Source organism: Nyctereutes procyonoides, unplaced genomic scaffold (assembly GCF_905146905.1).
Source record: "Nyctereutes procyonoides isolate TBG_1078 unplaced genomic scaffold, NYPRO_anot_genome, whole genome shotgun sequence".
Lineage (NCBI taxonomy): Eukaryota > Metazoa > Chordata > Mammalia > Carnivora > Canidae > Nyctereutes > Nyctereutes procyonoides.
In genome coordinates, this window is record NW_026575128.1 from 4,915,356 (window position 1) to 4,925,197 (window position 9,842).

The window sequence follows — 9,842 nt, forward strand, 5'->3', positions numbered from 1 at the left end:
GGCTTTCAAGAGGGGACGGGAGAAGACAGCTTGAAGGAGATGCAGAGGGTCTTTTAGCCCGGTGGGGTGGGGGTGGGCGGGGGACATGGGAACCATTTGTGTGGATGGTTGGTGACACCGAGCCCCAGAGCTCAGGACCCGGCCAGGCAGTCACAGGGGTTCGGGGGGAGCACAGGGAGTGGAGGGGGCGCCCACTGGGTGGCAGGTAGGAGCAAGGTAGTGTGCTATGGGCGATCAGCCCGTGGGGGCTTGAAGAGAGAGGGAGGTGTGGACAGCCACCAAGGAGGCTGGTCTCACGGCGAACCTGGCTGGGGACCTCCCTGCCCCCGCACCCAGAGTGGCCTCTGGAGCGGGGGGGGGGGGGGTGCTCAGAAAACACGGCACACTGACTTAAGAAGTGCTTCCCTTCAAAGAGCTTCTAGTACCTTCCCTGAACATTTTTCCCAGTTGTCTCGTCCTCACTGGGAGGGAACGGATGGAAGAGGGACTAGGGTGAGAATTAACGTCCACTTGGTGTGGGGAAATGGATGCTGGGGGAAGGGAAGCCCTCACCCTACTCCTGAACTCCTAAAGCAGCTGTCCAGGCTCCCCAGTGGGGACCGCAGTGGAGGGGGGGTGGGGGGCACCTTCGGCACAATCCCTCTGCCTCCTTCCCCTCCTCCAGGCTCCAGGCTCACCCGCCTGGACTCCTCCTCTTATCTGCTCCCCGCTCTGCACCCCCACCCCGCTGCAGCGTGGTCCCAGGGTGGCGGCCCTGTCCACCCCTCACAGATCTGTCTTTCCTTTCCTGCTGTCTCTGCCCCCGGGCTCTGTCCTTCCAGTCCACCCTCTGCCAAGACGGTCGCTCTACAACAGAGCCCTTGGGACGCCCGGGTGGCTCAGCGGTGGAGCATCTCCCTCTGGCTCAGGGCGTGACCCTGGGGTCCTGGGATCGAGTCCCGCATCGGGGTCCCCGCAGGGAGCCTGCTTCTCCCTCTGCCTGTGTCTTTGCCTCTCTCTGTGTCTCTCATGAGTAAATGGATAAAATCTAAAAAAAAAAAAAAAAAAAATTTAATTCAAATAAACTAGAGCTCTAACCATGTGGTCCTCCTACCCCTGGCGTCTTTCAGACTCCCAGGGTGTCCAGGTAGAAACCCAAACTCTTGATGAGACCAGCATGATCTTCGTGGCCCCTCATTAGCCTGCTGCCCCCCCAACCCCTGTTAATGTCTCAACGCACTCTTGAGGTCCCCCCTCCCCCAGGCCCCTTTGTTCAGGCCTCTCCTGGGCTCTGCTGGGCTGGGGATGGGGGGGTTGGTGGCTTCTGTTGGGAAGTCCTTCTCCCTGTGTCCCCCTGGGGAGGTTCTATTTGCCTCTGTGGCTCAGTTGAAACATCACCTCCTCCCTGAAGCCTCCTTGACCACACAAGCCATGCCGCCTCCCTCATCTGAGTCCCCCCAGTATCACACCCTCCGGGGGAAGAGCCCATCCCACTCTGCGGCAACCGGCTATTTGTACATCCATCTCCTCTCCTGGGCTGTGAGCTCCTCCGGAACAGGGGCCAGGGCTGAGCCTGTTACGTCCCAGCAAGAGGAACAGAGTCAGAAGCCTCACGGGCGCCGGAATGAATGAATTGATCAATCAGTGTTCTCGGGGATCTTGTGTCATCAGCGTGGGAAGCACGGCCATCGCTTGTCTTTAGTATAGAAGAGAAAACCCCAAACTGTGTCATCTGGTTTCACACGCTCCAAAAACGCGTAGGGATGCAAAGACCCAGGGAAGGGGCTCTGCAGCACGCGAGGGGGAGGACTGGGCCCCCCGGAGCAGGAGGGTGCACACAGCACCCTGCTTGCAGGTGCCCCTGCAGAACCCTCCACGAGGCCATCAGCCAGCACCACTGGGGAGTCCCACCCTGCCAGCTAGGCCTCTGGGCCCGCAGGCCCAGGGAGCGCCGGTGGGGAGGCCAGGAGGCCCTACGGTCCTCAGCTCAGGCTGGCACCAGTCTGCCCTGCCCGGAGGCAGGGAGCTGCTCGGAATGAACCCTGCTCGAGAGGCCCTGGCTCCCCAGCCTGCGTGACAGCCCAGACAGTTACAATGGTTGTGCGCAGTCACATCTGCAGGTAATTTCTGCATCCATCTGCATTGGCACGGGTTGCAGTCAATTAATTAGAACAACACCCTCTGTCCCAGCGCCATCTCTGGGCAGGGAGGGGCCCCGCGTCCCCCGGAGAGCACGATGCTCAGGCTCCGCGTCGGAACCGCTGTCTCCCAGCGGGCTCTAATTGCATTAGGGGGAACCATGAGGTCAGCGGGCATGCTCGTCACGGGCGGCCTGGCCTCCAGCCGCCTGGGTGCGTGCGCAAGGAGCTCCCCGGCCGTGCTGCCTGACATTTGCAATCGTTTAATGGGAACAAGTTCCATCTTTGAGCTCTGCTCAGCCTTTCATACAGCAGCCAAACTGTCCACCCTGGACGGGACATAAATCCTGCTGGCGAGTCACTGGGCCAGTTCCCCTCCCGGAGCGGCTTCGTTCCCAGAGCTCGCCAGGGGCAGCTGTTTGCACCCCAGTGCCCCGGTTTGGGGCAGGCCCCAGGGAACACATGGGGTGCAGAGGAGAGAGCGCTGTATCGCCAGCCGAGGAGCAGCATTCCAGGCTGGGTAAGCTACTTGGCTCTCAGAGCTTTGGTTTTCCCGTTTGTAAAAGGGGATGTTCACCTGCTTCTCTTAATTGTCCTAAGAACGAAAGGCCCCAACCAAGTATGCCTGACACCCTGCAAGCGCTAGGCTACAAACGTACTGTTGAAAGGGACGTTGATCCAGGTCTGTCACTCAGGTGATCCGGTGACTTTATTTTTCTCTCTGCTGGGCCATCCATTTTTTAAAAAAATCCGCCATGAAAGGGCCAAGATTCCCTGACACCAGCCCAGCTGAGCTTCCAGGTGTATCTCAGCGGGGCGCAGGCCCCAGGTCACATCGTTTTAGGTTCTTCCTCTGTTTGGGGCCTTCCTTCTTTTTTTCTAGTCTACTCTCTCTTCCTCCAGGAAGTCCTCCCCTTTTCCCTCTCAGCTGGCTCACATGTTCTGTCATCAGCTACTGATTCCCTGTCACTAACGACATGTATTTCGAAGTCGCCTGGTTACCTGTCCGTGACCTAGGATGGGCAGGCTCCCCGTCTCTCGTTCTCTGTTCTTCTCCAGAACCTGGTGGGTGCCCAGCACAGAGTAGATGCCCCACAGATGCCCTTTGTCAAAGGGGTGAAACGCAGACTTTGGGCCTGTGGGCAGGTGTAGGCTGGGGGCCCCTAAGTGGTAACCTACCTCCGTCTTGGACAGCCCCTCTGCCTGCACCCACACTCAGCCCACGTGGACTGTCTCTAGGGCCCGTGATCTCATCATCATCCTCTGGCTTCTGTTCCAGTTTTGAAGCCCCCGTTGGTCAGGAAGTTCTTCACCATGTCTGCCTAAACCTCCAAGAATAACTTAAGCCTGTTGTCCCAGAGCCAGGCAGCATGGAGACGGGTGGGCGCCCTCCCCAAACACCTCTCCTCACTTCCCCAAGGCAAAGACGGCACCAGGGACCAGGGCAGGAAAGCAACTGGGGGTGGGGGCGGGTTGGAAAAGGAACCGACAAATGTCAAGCACATGTTCCTGAGGAAATAGAATGTAGTTGTGGTGAGTGGGGCTTGGCCAGGCAGGGCTGCCTCTGACCAGAGCCTTAAGAGCATCCCTGGGGGAGAGGCATCGGCAAGGGGGGGGGGAGCCCTCAAGCCGCGGCAGCCAGGCCTTCCCAGCATGGTAGGTGCTTGTGGGTGCACGGTGTGAGGCGGCAGGGTCCCGGGATGCCTGCCGGGGGCCCCAGAGCCTTGGCCTTCCCAGGCTGGCGCTGAAATGAGGGCAGCCTGGCCTGCACGGAACACCCTGGAACCTGGGCCTGGACTGCTCACCCCCCAAAGGCCGGAAGCAGGGTCCTTGGGCAGGAGTGGCCCCTGCTACAGCCAGACTGCGGACGGGCTGCCACCAGGCTCCCTATGCCCCCCGTGGTGTCCACTGTCACCCCCTGTGTGCAGGCCTTGGGGTGGCCCAGGGGAAGCAGCAGCTTCGCGGGGCGGGGAGCTGCAAACCACGCTCTCCTTCCCACCTCCTCCCTACTGGAAGGGACCTTTGTGACTTATCTGGCTTTCCTGAAGTCACGGTGGCTGCTCTGCCAGGGGGTGGAGGGTGGGACATGGTGAGTGCTCAGGCAGGGGTGGGGTGGGGGGGTGGGAAAGCTCCGGACCAAGAGGCAAGAAACTTGCAGTCAGTGAGCCTCCAGGCTGGGTGACCCTGGGCAAGTCTCTTCTCCCTGGGCCCTGGGTTATCCCAGTTGCACAGAGTGGGTGACAGCAGGGACCTTGAAGTCCTTTTTGGTTTTTACCGTGGAGGACACTGCAGTATTCCGGGAGAAATCCGAGTCAGAATGTCTGCAAGTCAGAGAGTGACGGGGCGCCAGGGGTCGCAGTGCGGGGAGGGCCTGGGGTCGCACTGTGCCCTGTGCCTCTGAGCACCTGCCCCACATCGTGGCTGGAAGCCCCGGGCTGCCCCCCCCCCCGGCCCCCCCTGCACCTGTTGAGCTCAAGCACCGCGGGGATCCTAAGCAGGTTAGGACCCGAGGTCCGAGAGCAGCGAGCGCCCTCGGCTGGACCGATGTCCACAGCCAGTTGAGGACTGGGGACAGAGGCTGCTGGTGGCAGGCTCGAGAAGAGGACGCGTACCAACCAACCGGAACCAGGTTCCCGGGGACGGTCCCCGGGAGGAGCAGTGTGACCTGTGCCTGGAGTTGTGCGCGGGGTGGGGGAGACCTGGCCTTCCCTTGGGGGGCTCCGGGGGCACCGTGCCCAGGGGTGGAGCGGCCCGATGGCCTCTGGGGGCCTGCAGGGGGGAGTGGAGGGAAGCTGGGAGCACGAACTCCCCCTGCCTCGGAGCGGCCTGAGCCCTGGTGCCCAGCCTGTCTGCTCCGTCTTGGGGGAGCCAAGGTCGAGAGCACCAGGCCAGCCCCCGCCTCCAGCCTCCAGCCTCCAGCCTCTGCCCCGGAAACCCCCTCATTCCGCACTATCCCCCTAATCCCAGTTAACAGCAGGCTGACCTCCCGCCTCCATGGCCTCACATTGAGCCTGCCCCGGTCCACACAGGCCTCCTTTGAAAAATAAATAAATACTTTCTCCATTATCCCATTAGCGGCTTCACAGGTTTTTTTTTTTTTTTCTGCTATTAGTTCCCAACTCCAGTGAAAGTGGAAACACGTGTCCTGGAGAGTCTCCGTTGCCTGCTGGCCGCCGTGGGGCAGGCGCTGAACTCCAGGTGGGAGCTGCCCTTGGGGGGAGAAGGGTGCCCAACCCGCCCAGCACCCCACGAGTTTTGCCAACACCTGCATACACCGGGGGCCTCCACGCCCCAGACCAGGAGCCAGCGCTCCTTACCCCTTACCTGCTGTGTGACTTCAGGCAACGCTCGTTGCCTCTCTGGGCCTGAGAGTCTTTTTTAAAATGCAGATTATCATTCCTGTCCTGAAGGATTGGAGGATCAGAATCATCCGAGAGAACAAGGAAGGGTCTTAAAATTTAGGCACATAGTGATTTGCCGGGGGTGGGGTGGGTGTTTGGGAAATATTTTTCTTTTCTGGCTTTTGCTCCTGCAAAATTTTTAAAAAACATTTTATTCATCTTAGAGAGAGAGAGAGAGAGAGAGAGAGAGAGAGAGAGAGAGAGAGAGAACGAGCAGGGGGAGGGGCAGAGGGACAAGCAGACTGCCTGCCGGGAACAGAGCTCCCCCATCCCACGACCCTGAGATCATGACCTGAGCCAAAGCCAGATGCTTAACCGACTGAGCCACCCAGGTGCGCTTCTGCAGATTTAGAAAAGGAATCAGGGACGCCTGGTGGCTCCATGGTTGAGCATCTGCCTAGGGCCCAGGTCATGACCCTGGGGTCCTGGGATTGAGTCCCACATCGGGCTTCCTGCATGGAGCCTGCTTCTCCTCTGCCTGTGTCTCTGCCTCTCTCTGTGTCTCTCATGAATAAATAAATAAAATCTTTAAAAAATAAAAAAGAAAAGGAATCAGCCAGGCCTTCCCTTCGCATGCTGTCTGTCTGACAGCCCAAGGGAGGGGCTGGTGAAGCTCAGATACTCTTTGTTGGCCTGTCTGCCTTGCACTCAGTGCCCACCTCCACTTCTCATGGCCACAGTTCCCTGAGAAGGCTCTAGAATGCCAGATTGTTGGCTCCCTAGGCAGGGCGGGGAGCAGCCTCCTCGGTAACCCCCGCAGGCTGTGGCACAGCACAGAGGCAGGCCAGGAGCCGCTGGTGTGCTTGTCTCCCCTTCCATCTCTTGGCCGTCCCTCCCTTCCCCTGCCCGTGGCCCCAGGTGAAGTGCCCAGGTGTGCGGGGGTGAGGACTGTGGCCAGCTACCTCCCGCCCCCCCCTCACCCAGGTGCGATCGGGTGGACAGGCAGCTCTATTAGTCCGAGCAGAGCCTGTCAGCAGCCGGGATCTGTCTACAGAGCCTGTGAGGTCACCGCTCTGCCTTCCAGGTCCTAGTGAAGGAGGCCTGAGCCCCAGGGGAAGCCATCCCTGCCACCCTCTTGCACTATCGCGGCTCCCACCTGTGTGCCCCTCCCAGCCATTCAGTGCCGAGTTTGAACTGGGACTCTTATTTATTTATTTATTTATTTATTTATTTATTTATTTATTTATTTATTTAGATCTTATGTATTTATTCATGAGAGACACAGGCAGAGGGAGAAGCAGGCTCCATGCAGGGAGCCTGATGCAGGACTCGATCCCAGGACCCCAGGATCATGCCCTGAGCCAAAGGCAGACGCTCAACCACTGAGCCCCCAAGGTGTCTGTTTTTGTTTTTTTTTAAGATTTTATTTGTTTATTTGATAGCATGAGTGAGAGGCAGAGGGAAGGAGAGGGAGAGAACTTGAAGCAGCCTCTGCACTGAGCACAGAGCCCGACGTGGGGCTCGATCCCACAACTGAGAGACCCACTACCTGAGCCAAAATCAAGAGCCGGGTGCTCAGCCAACTGCGCCACCCAGGGGCCCCGAATTGTCACTCTTCTTGATTGGCTGTGTGACCTTAGGCAAGCCACCTAACTTCTCTGGACCCCCGATTTCCTCATCTTTGAAGAGCAGATAGCGTGTGGCCTTGCTGTGAGAGTCTAGTGAGACCATGTGCTAACGCAGCACCTGGTGCTTGGCGGGCCCTCCTGAGGAGCAGCCGGTAGTGTTCTCCACCCCCGGGGCTCAGCAGCAGGAATCATGGAGTGAGCCAACGAGTGTGTGAATGCATGCTCAGTCCTGGGGTCCACCCCCCCTCTCCGGCCCAGGAGTCCTGGCCGCCCCTTCTTCAGGTTCCTGGGCAGGTGGGAGACGCTGTCAGCTTTGCCAAACTGCGGTTTCCTGATGGACGAAGGGCCACCCAGACACCTGGGAGCAGCAGGATGGCGATGCCGGGGTGGCCTCGGGGCCCCTGGCCGCCCTGGAGCGGGTTCCTGGCTGGCGAGCGGGACGTGCCCACCTGCACCCTCGTTCTGTCTGCTGAATCGGCCTCCTCTTACCCATCCCACGGCTCCTCCACGTTGGCTGCAGGCCCGCACCTGGCCTCCCGTACCCTGAGACTGGCCCCGGGGCTGCTTCCCCCTCTGACCTGCTGGGCCGCTTGCCCAGTCACCCTTGGAGGGTGAGGCCTATGACCTTATCTCCGCCCATGCTGGTCCTCAATGGGGCAGAAGCAAGGGCTGAGGCTTCTCCCTCCCAGGATCTCCAGGATCTGGGGCTCTCTGCTGCAGGGGGGTGCCGGGGGGGTGCCAGGGCATATGTGGGGAGGGTCTTGGAGTCAGCTGAGCACTTTGGCATGGTGTTCCTGGCAGGCTGGGATGGGGGTGGGTGGGCCCAGCCCCCTCTTGCCAGACATTGGTGGGGGGCTGGGCACAGCTTTGTGGGGAGCTGGCCTGGACATGGCGGGGAGGGGCTGGACCGCCTGACCTCCTGTGAGTCCAGAGGCTACAATTCATGAGTGATTCTCCCCTCTGAGCAGCTCTCCTGGGAAAGCAGGCAGGTCTGGGTCAAGGGGAGGGAGTCTGGTATGGACCATATTCAGGGGCGGATTAGCTGGGGGAACTGCTCCCACCAGCAGGGAGGGGAGAGATAAAGCCTGTGAGCTGGGGAAGGGGGCCCAGCACGGAGACATTCCCTCCCCTGACCCCCGGCCCGTGCAGAGCCGGTGTCTGTGGTGGGGGAGGGGGGCCGCCCCCTTTCCCAGGGTACTGGCCGGGGGAGCCCAGCACTTTCTCAGGCCCTTTATTAAATTTCTCAGGAGCAAGAGGGGAGGTTATCCCTCCCCTTCTTCCCTGAACTCCCCTCCTTTTGTCTCCCTCCCCAGGAGGGTCGGAAAGGAGCTTTTCTCATTATTGTGGTTATTAAAAAATAAATGAGCCAGAGACACACACACAGAGACAGAGAGAGAGACAGAGGCAAGCAAAGAGAGACAAAGAAAGGCAGATAGAAGAGGGAGCTGGGAAGACAGAGACGGAAGGAGGTAGACTAGAGACTTCGAGAGACAGGGAAAAAGAGCTGGGGGGGGGTGGCGAGTGGAGGTAGCTTGGCCAAGTGGGAAGCAGGAGGTGGCTTTGGACGTGCACCTGCTTCTGGAGGCCCACCTGGTGAGCGGTCGTGTGGCCTTGGCCAAGCTCCTGCATCCGCTTGAGTCTCTGTTTCCTCATCTGCAAGCCGGAAATGACAGTTCTTACTTCGTGGCATCATCGTGAAATACAGAAATACGTCTGTAGGATACTGCGTGCAAAGCCTGGAATTTGATAGGCGCTCAGAACACGGCTTTAAACGTACAGTATATTGGGTGAAAAATAAATGAATGGATGGTCCATACCGCCTGTGTGGGGGGTGGGGATGGGGGTGGGGGCGGGTGCCTGGGGACCCCTCCACTGCCCCCACCCCGGGGCAGGGGAGGACAGTCTCTGGGGCCCGGTGCCCGCTCCTCGCTCCTCACCTCACCTCCGTGTGTCAATCCTTGACTACTGAGTGGAAAGCAAACGGGACTCAGAACGTCCACCTCAGGTTGTTTGTCTGGTTTGGGTTTTTTTTGTTTTTTGTTTTAATCTCCCAAATGAAAGGACTTGGATACTGGGCTTTCAAAGCAAATAGACCTGGCAGTGAATTCCAGAAATTGCCTGTGGATTTTTTTTTTTTTGAGCACGAAACGGATAATAATGTTCATCTTATAGGTTGTCCTTTAAATGGCTTTGCCGAGGTAGAAAATTCGCTTGTAAACCCCAGTCGCTTTAGGTGTCGGATCCCATGATCTTCGGTGAATGCACAGAGCTGTGCGACCAGCACCACAGTCCAAATTCAGAACGTTTCCATCAACCCCCAAAATACCCCTCCTACCCATTTGTCGTCCCTCCCTGTTCCCATCCCGAACCCCAGGCAGCTACTCCTCTGCTTCCTGTCTCTCTAGACTTGCCTTTCTGGAGGATTCCTGTCCCCGGGCACATCAGCTGTGTGGTCTCAGTGGCCGGTGACAGCACTCCCTGTTTCCCTGTGCTGACTACCCTGCCTACAGGTGCACCGTAGGGGACATTTGGGTTGCCCCTAGGGTATTTTAAGGGTTAAACACCATACCGTATGTAAAGGGATTAGATCAGTAAATATCAGATCATTTTATTATTATTTAGTTTTACTTATTTATTCGTGAGAGACACAGAGAGGCAGAGGGAGAAGCCGGCTCATCGAGGAGAGCCTAATGCGGGACTTGATCCCGGGACCCCGGGATCCCACCCTGAGCCGAAGGCAGATACTGAACCACTGA